General features: G+C 37.5%; 1 pseudogene; it reads left to right on the top strand.

Annotated features, from left to right (window-relative positions):
* The window catches only part of LOC122133903, an 18,496-nt pseudogene extending 4,108 nt beyond the window's left edge, over positions 1 to 14,388 (top strand).
* Positions 14,389 to 17,717: the final 3,329 nt, after the last annotated feature.

Genomic DNA, 17,717 nt, shown 5'->3' with positions numbered 1-17,717 from the left:
ATAAATGCAGGCTTGATGAGCAGAAGAGACTTCTTTCAAAAACATTAAAAATAGTAATGTTTATACATATATATAGGTTTAGGTTTCACATATATAGATGATAGGAAGGCAACAGTAACTCAAATAACCACTCGTTACAACCAAGGCATGCAGAATACCATCTCTGAACACACAACACATCACACCCTGAAGCAGATGGGCTACAGCAGCAAAAGACCACACCAGGTGCCGCTCCTGTTNAAAAAAACAGGAACCGAGGGGCTACAATTTGCAGCGGCTCACCCAAAATTGGACAACAGAAGATTGGAAAAAAGTTGCCTGGTCTCGAGAGTCTCGATTTCTGCTGCGACATTCAGATGGTCGGGGCAGAATTTGGTGTAAAGAAATAAAAACGCATGGATCCATCATGCCTTGTCTAAACGGTTCAGGCTGCGGTGAGGGCGCCTTTTGTACCTGGTGTGGAGGCTATTTTCTTGCACACTTTGGGCCCCCTCCGTACCCATGAGCATTGTTTAACGACACAGCCTACATGAGGTATAGTTGAGACCATGTCCATCCCTTGATGGACTACAGTGTCCCAATCTTCTGATGGGCTATTACGCGGATAGGCACCATGCTCAATGCTCAAAAGAACAAAACTTATTGAATCTTTGCACTTTTGTTCAGCGACCTGGTTGCTTGAATTATCGTACAATGAGTTTCATCTTCACTCAAATGGCCTCCCAAGTCACAGATCTCATACAATGAGCAGCTTTGGGATGTGTGGACGGGAGATCGACATCATGGATGTGCAGCCGACAAATCTGCAGCAACTGCGTGAGCTATCATGTCAATATGGAACAAAAATCAGGAATGTGTCCAACACCTTGTTGAATCTATGCCACAAAGAATTAAAGCAGTTCTAAAGGCAAAAGGGGACCCAACCCGGTTCTAGCAAGGTGTACCTAATAAAGTGGCCAGTGAGTGTGTATATATAATTATAAAAAATGCATTTTATGATAAACGCAGTAGAGAGTATAAGCACACGTGACGCACCATTCCCGCATCTGCGCTCACTCTCACTTCATGTTTGCGGCTGAATATAATGATCATCATAATTAATGGACAACTAGGCTAAATCAGGGAAAAGACATCAGCGCAGTCCGGCACAGAAAAAGAAAAGGAAAAAAGTCAGAGATGAAGCCTGTCTATCACTCAGGTAGTTCGTTCACTTAATCCTGTGAAACTTTTTGTTGACCTAGTATTAATTTCACCACCAACTTAGCGCATTTGACTTTATAATCTAATTTTCCATGACTTAAAATGTATTATATAAAAACACAAGAAGCGATTGGTTAATTAAATAATAATCACATATGGTTTCACACTGAATTATTTCTTAAAATAGGCTACATTATGTAATACAAAATAAATTATTTCAGTTATTACAAATGCCTGCATAGGGCACCACAAAGGCTAATAATTTGCTGTTGTTACACTTACGGGACAAATCAAATCCTTGTTTAATACAAATCATTGGTCTCGGTCCTGCTTGGTGACGGCTTCAACATCAAACCTAGATATAAACCACAGGCTGCTGACTTCACCACTCTGCTTGGTGCCTCATTTGATCTCAAGCGAGTGTCTATTACAGCGACTCACAATATCCAGGGCAACCAACTGGACCTGCTTCTACACACCCGCTGTTGCTCCTTCATGAACAACTCTTGTAGTTTGCTCCACTGCACACCTCAGACCACTTCCTCATTAACTGCTAACCTAGCACTTATCTCATGGAAGTAGCACACACTCCAAGCGCCCAGGTCACCTTTCAGACCGGAAGAACCTACGCTCACTCTCTCCATCTGCGCCTAATCCTCTGTGGTTTCATCCTCACTTCCCTTCACTCTCGCCCAGTTTTTTCAGCTCTGGGACACGACAGGCATCAGTTTCCTGCGACACTCTTGGCCTCCACTCTGACCTCGTGCTTGGACAACTTTTTTGCTTACACTGTCGTCTAGACCAGCAAGCACCACCCCATCTGTCTCCCTGGACTGTTTTCCGAGAGTTCTCTTGTGAACATCGCTCTAAACACATCGGCTGCCAGAGAGGGAAAATAAAGCCAATTAAATCAAGAAAACTCTACAGACCTCAGTGTGTATCAGTCTCTTCTCTCTTCCTTCTCTGCAAATGTCTTTCACTGCTTCAAACATCATACTACCACAACAAAACTGCTGCTTTGCTGTTGTTGATGCTGCGCACACTCTTCAAAACTTTCACTTCTCTCTTCCTGTAATCCCGCCTCCACCTCACCTCCTCTCATCGGACTCTTTACAGCTGGACGACTTTTGCAGTTTTCTTCACAAATAAGACAAGCAACCATGCAGGGACCAATTCTCTCACACGATCCGGACTGAGGATAACTTCACAACGACTAATGCACACTCTCTCTCTCCTTCTCTCACACCTCTCCAGAGGATGGGCGTTTCCAAACCGGATCCGTGTCCAGTCATCCTACTACTTGTTCACTTGATCTGATCCCCCACTCACACTCTCTTCCTAAGCGTAGTTTCTTCTGTCAGTCATACAGCAACTACATGATCAAACTCCGCTCTTCACTCGGGAACATTTCCATCGCCATTTAAGCAGGCTCGAGTTTTACGCCCACTGCTGAACGGTCTTATCTCTACAATCCATGCACTTCTAGTAAAACTACAGACGCGGTCAGCCCTTCGTCCATTCATTGGCAAAGACACTTGAGCGACGCTGTGATATAACCACCTATCTATTTTCTTCTTGTCACAGGAACAAACCTCCTGGACAGCAATCAAAATCTGGCTTCAAAAGTGCCACCCCTCAAACTGAGGGACTGCCCTGCTCTCCCGGTTAACTGAAGCCCACATGCGACTGGCAAACGAAAGCAGTTCAAAATGCACTGCAGTGTACTCATCTTGCTGGACACTGTCTGCTGCGATTTTGACACTTTTGTTAATCACTCAGATTCTCCTGTCCACCCTCAGAAAGATGGGCCTCTCTGAAGACCGCACTCCTGTGGTAGTCCTACCTTTCTGATAGATCCACATGGGGTGTCTTGGAGGGGTGAAGTTTCTAAGTCACAACAACTTGCTTTCTGGGGTTCCTCAAGGCTCAGTACTTGGACCCTTCTCTTCTCCATCTACGCTTTGCTGACTTCATTAGGATCTGTCATTCCAGAACATGGCTTTCCCATCACTGCTATGCTGATGACACTCCAGCTCTACTTCTCATTCCAGCAGATGACCCGGCGGTGATTTGCTGGCATTTCAGCCTGTCTGAGTGACATTTCTGGCTGCATGAATGACCATGCCTTCAGCTCAACCTTGCTAAGACAGAACTTCTGGTGGTTCCAGCTACCCCATCGTTTCATCACAACTTCTCTATACAGCTGGGTTTCGTCAGCCAAAACTCCTTCAGGACAGCCAAAACCTGGGTTGTGATGGATCATCAGATAAACTTCACAGACAACATTGCTACAATGACCCAGTCCTGCAGATTTGCCTTATACAGCATTAGGAAGATTAGACCCTTCCTGTCAGAGCAAGCCGCAACTTCTTGTCCAAGCTCTTGTTTCTCTCCAGACTACAGCGGACTATTGTAATGCTTTCTCTGGCGGGCCTTCCTGCATGTACTATCAAGAAAGAGCCTCTGCAACTGATCCAGAATGCAGCAGCGAGGGGTTGTCTTCAATGAGCAAAAACTTGCTCACGTTACTCCTCTTCCTCATCCAGGTTACACTGGCTGCCAATGGCGGCTCGCATCAGAAATTCAAGGTACTGATGCTTGCCTGCAAGGGCTGACCACTGTACGGCACCAACATACCTAAGCTCACTAGTTTCAATCTTATGTGCCCTCAGAAGTTTGGCGCTCTGCAGTGAGCGATGCCTTGGTGCCATCCCAAAGAGGAGTTTCAGTAGCCTCCACGGACCTTTTTCTGGACTGTGCCCAGCTAGTGGAATGACCTCCCGATCTCAATTCGAACAGCGGAGTCTTTACTCATTTCAAAAACATCTAAAGACTCATCTTTTTCGCCAGCACTTAACCAACTAATACTAGCGCTTACCTTTTCTTTTCTTGTTTAGCATATTCTTTAAAAAAAAAAAAAAAAAACTTGACTAACTGAGACTTGACTAACTTAGACTTGTCATGCCACTTGTATACTGTTGTTCTTCTCTTGTTGGTCTGATTGCTTCTGTTGTTCTCATTTGTAGTTGCTTTGGATAAGCGTCTGCTAAATGATTAAATGTAAATGTAATACTGACCAAACATTTCATTCAAATATCCAATTTAATTTAAAAATTTTAGCCACCTTTTGCGATGCGATGTAAATGCTACAGCCTCTATAATTTCTTGTCAGCAAAAACATGTGGACATCACAACCCTTACCAAAATTAACCATGCTTATCATAGTAAAAACATTTTATGTCTCATGGTTGCAACATATTTCATATGCCTTTATTGAATTATATTAAAATGTCATAAATTATATAACTATATATCAGCATTAGGATAAAAAACATAACATGACAAATCAAATGTATATTTCGTATTAGATGAATTTCCAGAGTTGTATACCACCTGGGGCACTCCACGTTACCACAGATTGAGAAAAACTGCATGTGGCACCTATTGTTAGCCTACACACCAACAACGTGTTATCATAGGTTTTTCAGACTAATGACTTGCGAGGAGGCTTTTATTCAAAAGCATCTTAGAAAAATACAGAACCTCAGAAGGTATGGTTATCCTACAAAAAGCCAACAATTCTTGCAGTACCACAATACATTTTACTTATAAGCCTAAAGCAGAGGTACACTGGTTATGAAAAATCACATTTTAGGTTCCTCACAATAACATTAAATTAAAAGGGTAAAGAAACATTTTAAAAAATCTGAAGAAAAAATTTTTCAAAAGAACCTTGGAGGATCCATTGACATGTGTGCCGTGTGTGTGGGTGTCAAATGTGATTTTACATCATCATTTACTCACCCTTGTATTTGTTCTAATGCCATATGCCGGTATTTCTTTTTTGAACCACAAAAAGGAGATTTAAAATGTACATATATTAAAGGAACCTGTTTCCGAGTGAAAGAGCAAACGAATTGTCTTCCTCTCTCCTTTTTTTTTTGTAGAAAGTCTACAAGGGAACCAACAGCAAGAAACAGTTAGTTTAACTGTAAATGGCCGAAAGAAAAGGTGGTAAATGGTCATGCGAAAAGTAACGTTTGACGGTTTCTAACATACAGTTTCCTGTTGTAGGAGTTTTTTTTCTCAAAAACTCGTTTAGTTCAACAACTATCTAGTGGAACACATGGTTTTGATTTGCAATGTCTCTTCACCCATGGTACCCCAACGCCCTTTCTTTCACAGGTACTTACATCACTCCTACTTCCTCAGAAGCAGTTTGCTTTCAGTTACTTACTTTCAGTTCTGAAACAAAACTGTGTTCTGTTCCGTAATCTCATAGCCACATGGCTTCATTTTGTATCTCTCTCGGGGCGGTGCATTTTAGACAACAGTAAGTAAGGCCTGTTTGATACTTGATTTTGTGAATTTTGTACATGACTAATTCTTTGTTCATTCTTATTCTGTTGCAGTATTAATAACAGTAACCTGTAGCTTTAAGAAACAGTTTCATAGGTTTTATCTGCTCAAAAACCGTTAGTTCACTAATCCCACTCAAACCCGAGTATTATCAGGATGAATCAAATATTAATACAGATTAACATTTATCAGTAAACTCTAGGATGACTTTACTATTTTCCTCACTTCATACAGTAAGGATAATTTCATTATAAAGATTTGTATAAATGGCAATATCAACTGAATTTATTAAATTCATGGAGGATTATGGTAGATGTTGAAGACAAATAACTACATCATAACTAAAGGCAATATATTAAAGGAATTCCAACACATTATTATTCAGTTCTCTTTGAAACACAAAATTTAAAACGTTTAACCCAAAATGTCTCTGAGTGGATTTTTATACTCCAACAAAATGGGATGGGCGATTTATACAGTAAAAAAGCAGATATAAAAATAGTAGCCTGAAGTTGTACAGTACACATGAAAAATGTTTTGAGGCTTGACAGCCGTACAATAAACACATAGAAAAACCAAAGTCAAAAAACCAGCATTTCTTTATGTTTCCGGGTAAGCATTTGACATTGACGAAAAGAGGGTGAAAAGCACCCACCACCTCACTTTAGAAATCGTAAAGTGAAAAAAATAGGGGGGGGGGGGGGGCCTCTTTCGCATGGTCAAACTAAGCCCATGTTTCAGGGGTAATTCGGGTTTAAAAACTACTTTGAGCCCAATAAATGTCAGGTTTCATGCAGGTTTCATTTGGACCATCTATGGCAAATCACTTTCTGAGGATTGGCAGCCATATAAACTGAATTCGCTAAAAAAAAAAACAACACCATCTGCTTTTTTTTTCAAGTTCACACTTTTCTATTCAACGCCTTTCACAGTGTTGCAAAATGCACGCACATATATAGGAAAGGTTTGTTTGCATTGTTAAACAGATAGCAAATGGCAAGCTCATTTCAATCATTTTCAATAGTTTTTTTAGGAAAGCTGAAATATGAGGAACTATGATATCATTAGTTTCCATGTTTATTTGACCCTCTAACTCGTAGCACTCTCTATTCGTAATTCTATTCTTTAAAAAAACACTTGTCCCTTTAGACTTGCACTCTAGCCATTTGCTGTTATTTTTCCTTTAAAAAAAATCTTTCTAATCTTTTGTATTCTATCTGTTTTTCCTTTTCATTTATTATACAATGCTAACCAAAAGCAAAAAAAAAAAGACACCTCTAGCTTGCTCTATTCTATCTGTTTCTTTTTATTTGATTATATTAAAAAAAAACCTACGTGTATTACTGCGTTAAGCTAACTGAGACCTTGTTATAGCACACTGTATATCATTGCTCTTTTGCTGATTTTGATTGCTTCCATTCTCACTCATTTGTAAGTCGGCTTTGGATAAAAGTGTTGCTGCTAAATGACTAAATGTAAATGTAAATGATAAAAAAAAAAGAATACTGTCTTACACATAGCGAAGATTCAGCCAGTGGTTGAGGGGCCTTCTGCTTGTGTGGTGGGAAGGACAGGTAAAGGACACTGCATGCACCTTGGGCCGATGTCCTTAAACTGGAATTACCAGCTGTGTCCCAAAACCTGAGAAATACTGCCTGTGCAGGTAACATAACAGAGAGTGGGTAATAACCTCCAATTCATGCCTATGATATTCCACAATCCTGTGCATGCAGTGTATAATATACAAAATACCAAAATGATGTCTGATGTTATGGTGGATGAGAAGCCAATTTGAAACCCAGTTCTCAGAGAGCACAGTTATTTTTGTGATTTGGGACACAGCTAGTTCTTGTTTAAAGAATTTTGGGCTATTGTTCCAAAACCTGTTTGTTCTAACTAAAACAAACACACACCACATCACACACACACACACAACAAAAATATCTATATATATATATATGATATAGATATAGAGAGAGAGATAGAGAGGAGAGAGGAGCAGACACACCACACACTAGGTTTGGAACAAAGCCTGTGTCCTCACAAATAAATTGCATTTTGTATTTATGTCTTTTAACTACGTTAATCATAACAGATATGCTGATAATGCAAACAAAATAGACTGTTTCAAGACATAACTGAAGTTTAAACTTTTTGTTGCCCCCCAGGCCTAGCACTGAACAATGTTTGAAAGCTTCAGTAAACACATGTGGAGAGACGTGCATAAGTGCTGACGCCAACCGGCCCTGTGCCCACACGGAGCCTGTAAAGACCTGGGAAGCGCTGCTTAATGGCTCTTTTGCCCAACACTATTACCGTATGAAAAATGATTTTCAGTGGTAGGGAACCAGTGAAACACATTTAATTGGCATTTCGTAAAGATATCTGACCTGTCTGAACCAGTCCTGCTAATATACTATGAAGTATATAATATTTTCATCCCTCATATTGCCCGAATATTGACATGCTGGAAATGATAAAATCTGGTCCACTTTGCAGCTTATTCCTGGACTAAGAATTTAGATGATATTTAAAGTGGGCAGTTTGTTGTTTACAGTGAGTTTTAGGTACATTGTTTTTCTGGAAAATCCCACACTAGGCAAAGGACAGAAAATAAATACAGTTTGCACAAACAATTTCACTCGTAACAACTAATGATAATTTCATAGATAAAAAACAAAGTGATGCCTTATGAATATCTCGCTTTGCTACTAAGTGCCTCAAACTCCAACGAGCAACACTTGCTCACAAGCACGCAAATGATCACGAAAGTACCTTTTTACAACGGAATTTTATTTGGCTTTTCAAAAAAAAAAAAAAAGAAAAAAAAAAGCCCTTTCAAATGTCATTTGCAGCCAGGGACATCATAACTGGAGCTTGCAAAGTTTTCCTATTCATTATCAACGATTTGATTTCTAACATTCCAATGTCAAATTGGAATATCCAACGTTGGTTTGTTCAATAGTTAACAGCTTTTTTCCAAGTAAAGAACAGAAAAATCTCCTTTACACAAGGCTGTCTGTCCTATTTAAACAACCGAATTTGCACCACAGACTGGGGAGCAGGAAGCAGCACGTTTGTGACACACTGGCTGTACTATCAAAGAAAAAGGATGTCCCACCCACAGACATAATAAATCCGAAACACGATTTTAGACAAATTATCAAAAACAAGCCCCTGAAAGCGGTGAAAAATCCAAGTGCAGATCCAAACAACAAGAAATACAGCTGGATCTTAGACCAGGTGTGTCCATTCTTACAAATCTACTGTATAGCTTAACGCAAAAAAACTTTCCTTTTTAATTTAAGTTTGAACCTGACTTTCAGAAGAGAATAGAGAGGTGACTGAGGGTTTTGTTTTCTCAGGGATGCACTACACTTTTCAACTACATTTTAAAAGGGTAGCACAAGGCTATCCAGTAAGTAGATCTCATACGTAATGGCTCTCTCATACTCCATGAAAGAATGATCTGGAGTGAATGTGAAGAATCTGGAAATGATTTACTCAAAGAACTTACTAAGATCACTGCAAGTTGTGCCCAGGCTAGGTAAAAGTATAAATATATGTTACTATAAATATAGATTATTAATATTCATACATGTTTCAGAGGTTCATAACCAACCTTCTAATGGCAGGCTTCTGTTCGTTTGATCGAACAAAACACTTCTTCTCCGACACTGACAACCATGAAGAGACTAAGCTTCCTCAAAACGGCATGCTCGGAACAAATGAACCATGTCAGCCCGCAGTTGGCTTTCATCATGTGCTTCCGCTAACAAAGATGGAGATGGAGAACAAATTCAAAATCTATGGTAGCCGAGCAGGCATATATCTGGAAACCTGGACCCCCCAGATAGGAGCCGGGATGCCATCATGCCAGCCTGCAGTTCTGGTGGTGAGGACATTCACACTAGAAATATAAGTGGCAGAAATTTATTTGGCTGCCATATTTACATTTACATTTAGTCATTTAGAAGACACTTTTATCCAAAAGCGACTTACAAATGAGGACAATAGAAGCAATCAAAACTAACAAAAGAGCAACAATATATAAGTGCAAATGACAAGTCTCAGTTAGCCTAACACAGTACACATAGCAAGGTATTTTATACACACACACACATACACACAAAGAAAAACAAGTAGATAGAATAGAAAAAAACAGAAAGTTTGTTATTTTTATACATATATATTAACAGGTTACATCATCCACACTATAAATAAAACAGGCAAGAGATTATATGAAGCCTGATTCATGCCATGATGTTCTTTATCATGTAAATAAATACAAAGCAAAATGTGTTACACATGCAGAACGAGAATCGGGTGTGGAAAACAGCACTGATGCTGGTGTTGGCCACTGATGACGGCTTCCACATGGCAGGGGATGGAAAAACTTGCTGCCCTTCTGGACCAAACCAAACAGAGAAACCTGTCAGCTGGTCGACAGAAAGTACAGCAAGAGCACACTATGGGTACGATTTAATACGTTTTATCTTTAATATTTTAATACCTATATTTTATACCATATGTTTAATATTTATCTTAAAACATTTGAACTACAACAAGAATGTCAAAGGCCGGCTTATTATCCCATTAACAAATTAAAAGCCATGAAAATATATTTTCAGTACTTACATACAATAAACAATAAACTGAAAAAAAAGAAAAGAAAAAGTAATTTATTCCTGCTAGTTGCCAAGGCAACATTGCTCGTTTTTTGTTTAAAGTACTACAATAACTACAACAAAATCAACTTAAACTTATTAAAGACAAATTAAAAAGAAATGACAAAACACAACAAAATTCAAATGATAAATAAAATATAATTCAGAATATTGAATTACTATATTATTAAACTATAATAGTTTGTTATTAGTATTAGTTTTTATTAAACTAGAATAGTTATTATTTAATGATAATAGTTGTATTATTAGCATTTTAGAGGCATTTTAGACAGGTCCACATAACATGACGTTTATGCATTAGTAATTTTACATTTTATTTTTGTTTTTACAGTTTATTTTTGAAAATTGTTGAATTTATAATAATAAATTAGGAAGTTTTATTTCATTTAATTTACAAATGCATTGAAAAAAAAAATGAAAATTTGGAATTCCACTAAGTCATTTTTGAAGCCTCAAGGAATTTGTTACCATTTATGTCTATAAAGTTGTACAAACGTATATGTTTTAGATGCTATTAGTACCTTGATATCATATTATGTAAAAATATCAAAACTATACAATCTGTGTTTTCAGGACTACCCATCTGTTGGACAAGTAGCTCGCAAGCTGGAGGAGCAAAACATTCAACCAATTTTTTTGCAGTCACTTAAAAAAATGGAAACTGTGTACACAGTAAGTAAAACATGCTAAAATAAGCAAGTATATTATCTGGAAAAAAGCAATGAAAATCATAGATTGAGTGCCCTGGATAGTGTAAACTAGTGTAAACTGACTCTCTGGCAACTTTGAAAAACATTGCCAGTGGCAGTTTGCAGTGTTTGGGAAACCTGTTGACAATCATTATCTTTGTAGTTTTACATTTGGTGTATTACAAACACTTCACATGATTTTGCTCAATTTTATTTACAACACAACATTAATATTCTTAATAGTGGAAGTACTCGGTGATGTTACTGACTTGCTTCCTTAACAGGAGCTGAGCAGAGCCCAATCCTCTATCGCTAAAATCAGGCGCAGTAGGAGTGCTCTCTGAAGACTCAGGCAATGTCATGTCAATCTAATTGGTGGATGCATACAACAGTGAGTGCACTACTTCCACTTTGCACAAACCTTTTTAAAGTAAAACATTGCAATGTGACACTAGCTTTTCAGTTTAACACCCTTATTAATGTCCTATGGGGTCTGAACAGAGCTTGTCCCTCGGAAGTGATCATGGCTCATGAAGCCCTCCCAGAGTTCATATCTGTGAAATACACATCAAACGTAAGGATGGAGAAAAACCCAGTGACAGGGGGAAATGTGATAATGTGAAACATTGGTACGGAGGTGAGTAGATTAGTTCAAATATCATAAATATCATTTACGCAAATGCAGATGCAAATCTTGGTTTATCATTGGTTTAGCAAAGTTTCGCAAAGTGGCAATATTATATGACTTTACACACTGTAAATAACCGTACTCTTACACAATCCTTTCAGGTGATTTTTGATGTGACAGTAACAGTAGACAGATGCATTAACAGTCAGAGCTTCCTCATGCGGGCCTTTGGGCTTTAATGAAAAACTTGAATCGGTGAAACGTTCGGACTCGATGCGACTGGTGAATGTGATGATATCAATCAATCACCTCATCCTCACTGTAAGGAAAAGGGTTAAAGTTGTCTGTGGCGAGCTGCAGGTAACAGAAAAATATAATTGACTCTTAATTGCTTTCTTTTTCATCATTTTTTACTGACTTAAAATTTCAGATTCCCTGGGTGACTCTTACAACATGCCTGGGTCATGCCTAAAAATACATAACTAAAAATGAGGAATAAAATTTTGCATTCAAAAAATGTTATCGTTTTTCTTAAATGAATGTTGAATCTCATTAGATTTTCATCACAAATTATTGTGGTAATAATAATACAGCATAAATAATTTACAATTTAAATAACATCATTCTTTTTTCTCTTTATAATTTTATTGATATATCAAAATGTATCAAAAAGAATAATTATAAAATCTAAATTCTTAATATAAAAATCTATATATTTAATGAGATGTTTAGATTTTACTGTGTTTTAAAATTATTAAAATATTCTTGACCTATTGCAGGAAACTATATGTATATATGTGTAGTGACATAAGCAACTTCCCCATGTCCACAGGTGTGATCCGGGTTCTTAGGACAGCAACTGTGAATGCCAAGTAGGCCAAAAGGATGTGGCATCATTGAAAGCACAGTGCCAGAAGGACAACGGGGACCGAATGCGAAGGCAAAGGAGATTGTGTTGTGCGGACGGTGTCAGTGTCATCTTACAGAGGGTGGTAACAAACTTCTATTGGGGAATTCTGTGAATGCGACGATGAGCACTGTGAAAAAATATGCCAATAAACAGTGTGCAGGTGATTTTTGTATAGAAAAGCTCATATTTAACATGGTGCTTTGTAGTTTATTATTTTTTTAAAATAAGTTCTTAAGTGCAGTGTGGCTTCATTTAACAGGTCATGGCAAGTGCAAATGTGGTAGATGTGAGTGTAATGAAGGCTACGAGGGTGCAGCTTGTCAATGTGCAAAATCCGATGAGGATTGCAAGATCGATGGAATTGTTTGTCATGAACGTGGGAAATGTGTATGTAACCAGTGTGAATGTCAGAGAGGATACAAGGGGCCCTCATGCAAAGTGTGTCCTACTTGCCAACGTCCGTGTCAAGAGTCAGGGTAAGAAAACCTCAGAACAAGTGACATTTTTAACTATTATTAATATAACAAAATAAATGTTTGTCATTCATTTCATAAGTCCAAACAGAGGATTACTAACTACAACTAACTAACTTAGCTACAGAAATCATGGGAATCAGTTCATAAGGACAGTTTTCCAATGAGCCATTACAAACAGTTCACATATTCTCAGCTATATAAATTAGGGTATTTTCTATTTTTATTAATTATATTTAATGCAAATGTATTTGTTACTTATAGCAATATTTAAATAATATACATAAATGTAATATAATAATATAAACAAATAAAATGATATATGTTAAATTAAATATTTTCATATGGATTTAAAATGGACTAAAATATTCTTGACCTACTGCAGGAGTTGTGTTGAATGTTTGGCCTTTGGGACTGGTCCGTTTGAGAAGAGCTGCGTTGAAAACTGTAAACATCTGCAACATGTAATAGTTGAAAAAATTGATCAAGCACGATTGTCGAGTCAAAGATAAAGAGGGATGCTGGATGGTTATTTACAATGACGGAACAGCTTGGATTTGACAAGTACATTGTCAATGTCCTCAAAGACAGAGGTAAACCCAGACACATCATCTGAAATACTAAAATATGAACTAGATTCTTGAGTTCTGTCATTGTTCCACATTGTTCATGTCATTCTGAAACCTGCTGTTATTTTTTGTGTGGAATTTTTTGTGGAGGAGGGAGAACTTTCTGAAAGAAATCTTTATTGACTTTATATGTATTTTCCATACAATAAACACAATAGTTTATAGTGACAAAAAGCTTCAAACTTAGTCCATATGGGACTTTTTTATGATGATTTTCATTAAATAACAGTATAGAGGTTGGCAACAACATGAGGGTGAGGAAATAATGTCAGAAATTTTCCAAAATGTTCCACGTTACAAAAAGCATCATGCTTGACACAGCAAAAGTTTAAAGCTTTCTACCTTTACGTTTCTTGGGTTAGAATGTCCTGAGGGTCCAAACATAGCAGCCATCGTAGGAGGATCTATAGCAGCTGTGGCCCTGATTGGTCTCCTGATTCTCCTCATCATCAAGGGAGTTCTGTATGCAAGCGACCTTAGAGAATGGAAGAGATTTGAAAAAGACAGAAAACATGAAAAAACATCTGTAAGTTCGGTTTTCTTTATACATAAAACCCCTACCCTTTATATTCGGTCAAACTGCCTAAAGCTGTTCAGTATTCTTGTTTTTCATGAAGCAGATTATGTTTTCATCTCCTTTTACAGGGTACCAACCCGTTATTCCAGAATGCTACGACCACAGTTCAAAACCCAACATTTTCTGGAGATTCATGAGAGAACTTGTTGGTGCTGAAGTACAGAGTGGATGTGTATTAATGAATATTTTGGTCTGATGCATGATCATTTAATAAAATAAAATAGCTTGAACTTTTCCTAATGTCCTGTGAGATCTTTAGCAACTTTAGAGAGGCGTGAATGTTTGCATATTCTTTGAGATTTATACATTTATTTGTTTGTATTTTACATTTCTGATGACATTACATGTATTTAACAGTTTAACATTAAACAAAAGGCTTTTTCTGTTTTGTGTAATGTATAAAGACTGGTCACAATAGTTTCATTTTTGTATACACAAAAATATATAAAGAAAAATCAAATGTTGTACTTGCTGAGCTTTGATGACATGTACATTTAGCCACCAAACTTTACTTTTACTAAAAGTCCCCCCCATCTGGAAGTCATTTATAAATAAATGCATCATTAAGTTTTCTATTTCTGAGCTACATGTGTGGAGTCACTCTTACAAAGGTTTTTGGCCATTCCAGTGCAGTAAACTTTTCTCTAAAATGGTGCATTTGTAAAAGCATTTATGTTTTAGAAAACTCTCAATACACTGATATTTGTAATGTTTCAATGTCTGTCCAGATGCAAATACCTGAAAACTGAAATTACTATGTAATGCCCCAGTACTGCCTTTCACAAATTTCTTCTTTGACTTCACATTTTTAAGATAATAGACTTGTAACCTGAATACTTACATTGTAACCTGCCTATTGGTCTTTAATTGTTCATAACATCCAACATAGATTATAGAATATGTGTGTTTGACGGCTCTGTAAATGGTCTTAAATATAAATAAAGCTGGAATTACAACTGTACTTTTCAGGAAACTGCCTTGTGATTTTTATGGATTTGGGCTATGCATTTAGTTCTCAGATGGCACAAAGCCATTTTAAAACTGTAAATAATAAATAATATTTTGATTTCCATCATTTAGAAAGTTGAAATAAAAGTTATGCAAATTATTGAATAAATTGATTTTATATTTTTTGATATTGTAACGTTTTTATATTGAAAGTCATTTTGAGTAATTGAGTACATTTTGAGTATGTTTTTCTTTGAAGGTACAATCCATGGCTTCAAATTGGCTTCCAAGGTCCCATAATGTCTCATGATCTAAAAAGAAAAAAGAAAAAGTTTTAGACAAAACCAGCTGAATTATCATACATAAGAAACATTGACATGTAGTCCTTCAAACAACATTTTTATTCTTTCTTGCACAGAATAGTTGGATATTATAGGCAGTTGTGAGCATCTATGTCTGCAGAGTTTTAAAAAAAAACAAAAAAACATCAACTGATATGTTCAGTGAGACTTGTGTCACATGTCGGTCAGGCTCACCACCCAGCCAATCACAACGCACCCTCGGACCTCATCACGATTACCTCATCAGCTCACCACCACATAAGCACACACCTCAGTCACTTCATTGTCTGATCTCGTAGCTATACACGGAACCCTCCAGTATCTAGCTGCTTGTATTGACTCTCTTACCAGCCTTGCTACTTACCTCTTTGTCAAACCTGATTCTCCTAGACTCCTGTGTGTTTCTCCAGGGTGCCTCCAGCGAATCCTCTTCCAAGATCTCCTCTCCAGTGTTACCCCGAGGTGTGTGCAACGGATCCTCCATTCTGCTCACCCCACCTGCTTTACGGAGTAAGCCCTTATCCAACCAAGTCATCCAAACCCTGCTTAACAGTTCCTCCGGACTCTCTCACCTGCTTCTCACCATTTTCACATACAAACCTGCTTTTATAATAAACCTGTTGAAATATAACCTTCTGTCCCTGAGTCCGTTTGTTACAACTTGTTTTAAAGAAAATAATACTTTTTTTTTTTTTTCAGTGAGGATGAATCAAATCAATCAAAACTGACAGTAACAACATTTAAAATGTTACAAGAATCCTGACAAAAACGCACTATGGTTTCCACCAAAATACTATGCAGCACAACTGTTTTTAACTGTGAAAATAAGAAATATTTCTTGAGCAGCACATCAGCATAGTAGAATGATTTCTGAAGAAAACATGTGGCACAGTGAAGACTGGAATAATGACTGATGAAAATTCAGCTTTGCAATGTAGGAATAAATTAAACATTTTAAAATAAAATATCATTATAAATTGATTAAAATAATGCACTATTATTTTTAAAATAATAATATTTTAATTTTATTTTTTATCAAATAAAAGTCATGGTGCTACGCTGATTTGGAGAGACACAGAGTTGAGGAATTGTTGAATAAAGTCATTATTTTTGTTTTCTTCCTGTACAAAAAGTATTCTCGTCGCTTCATAACATTACGGTTGAACAACTGATGGCAGATTGACTATTCTGACGATGCTTTTCATACTTTCCTGGACGTTGACACTGTTATTTATTTGGCAGTCTATGGGACAGTCTCAAGCCTCCCGGTTTTCATCCAAAATATCTTCAATTGTGTTCTGAGACGAACGAAGCTGATACAAGACTGATCCTGATCACCCCTGTCAGAGTTTATTCTGAGATAACAAAACTTGAACCCAAAGTAAAAAAAAATATCCAATCAAACAGTTTTCTGGATTCCATGGGGCTCATATGAGTAGCAGACCTTTAGGCTACATCTCCACTGCCCTTAAGAAAAGAAAAGACCAGATGAAGGCATCTTTGTAGACATAATGTTATGCAAAAATTTTGATCTGCTTTGATGCCTTCCTACATTGGTTTACCTGTAAAGGCAGCATTTTTTAGATTTGACATAGAATGGCTGAAGCCCAACCTCCTCTGGAGCCTAACACAATCTGCAGCACATTCACAAAAGGCAGGTTCATGAAGCTGAACTAACACCATATTAACATGTGTCCTGGATTATGTAAGAGAAGGGGTTGAGTTAGAACTGAAGCACTGGTGGCTGACTGCTTTTCAGCAGCGGCTGGTTAATGAGTTTGAGGAAGGATATGGGAGCGGCCGCATATGGGAGTCTGAAGTTCACCTAGAGGCAATCTGGAAGTGAAAAGATAGGAGCAGAGCCAAACACTCTGCTGCAAAAAAGGACAGAAACACACTGCCCTAAAAAAAAGGTAGGAAACATTCCTTTGGAATAAATTGTTTTGAACTGTAAAAACAGAACAACTACTGATTTCAGAGACTTTGATGGAGTTCAAATCATTTAATTCACATATATTGTTGTGCCATTTTATGGTGGACTGTGTGTTGCAGGTTAAGGGAGGGTCTTGTAAGTCATAATCATTTGTAAATCCAGAGCAATTTCATTCTCAGTTTGCACTGTTTCTCATGCATCCTTCACAATGTCATTCACAAAGGCTCTACTGTTGGTTGCAAGGGGTCAAACAGAGCACAACAAACAGGGGTGACTGTAGTAGGCTAACAGTGGGAATTGTACATCTCACTACTAATCACCAACCCACTTTTGATGGTCTGT

This window comes from Cyprinus carpio, chromosome A9 (genome assembly GCF_018340385.1).
Source record: "Cyprinus carpio isolate SPL01 chromosome A9, ASM1834038v1, whole genome shotgun sequence".
NCBI lineage: Eukaryota > Metazoa > Chordata > Actinopteri > Cypriniformes > Cyprinidae > Cyprinus > Cyprinus carpio.
The sequence above is the reverse complement of the archived record's forward strand: the minus strand, read 5'-3'. Positions and strand labels throughout refer to the sequence as shown.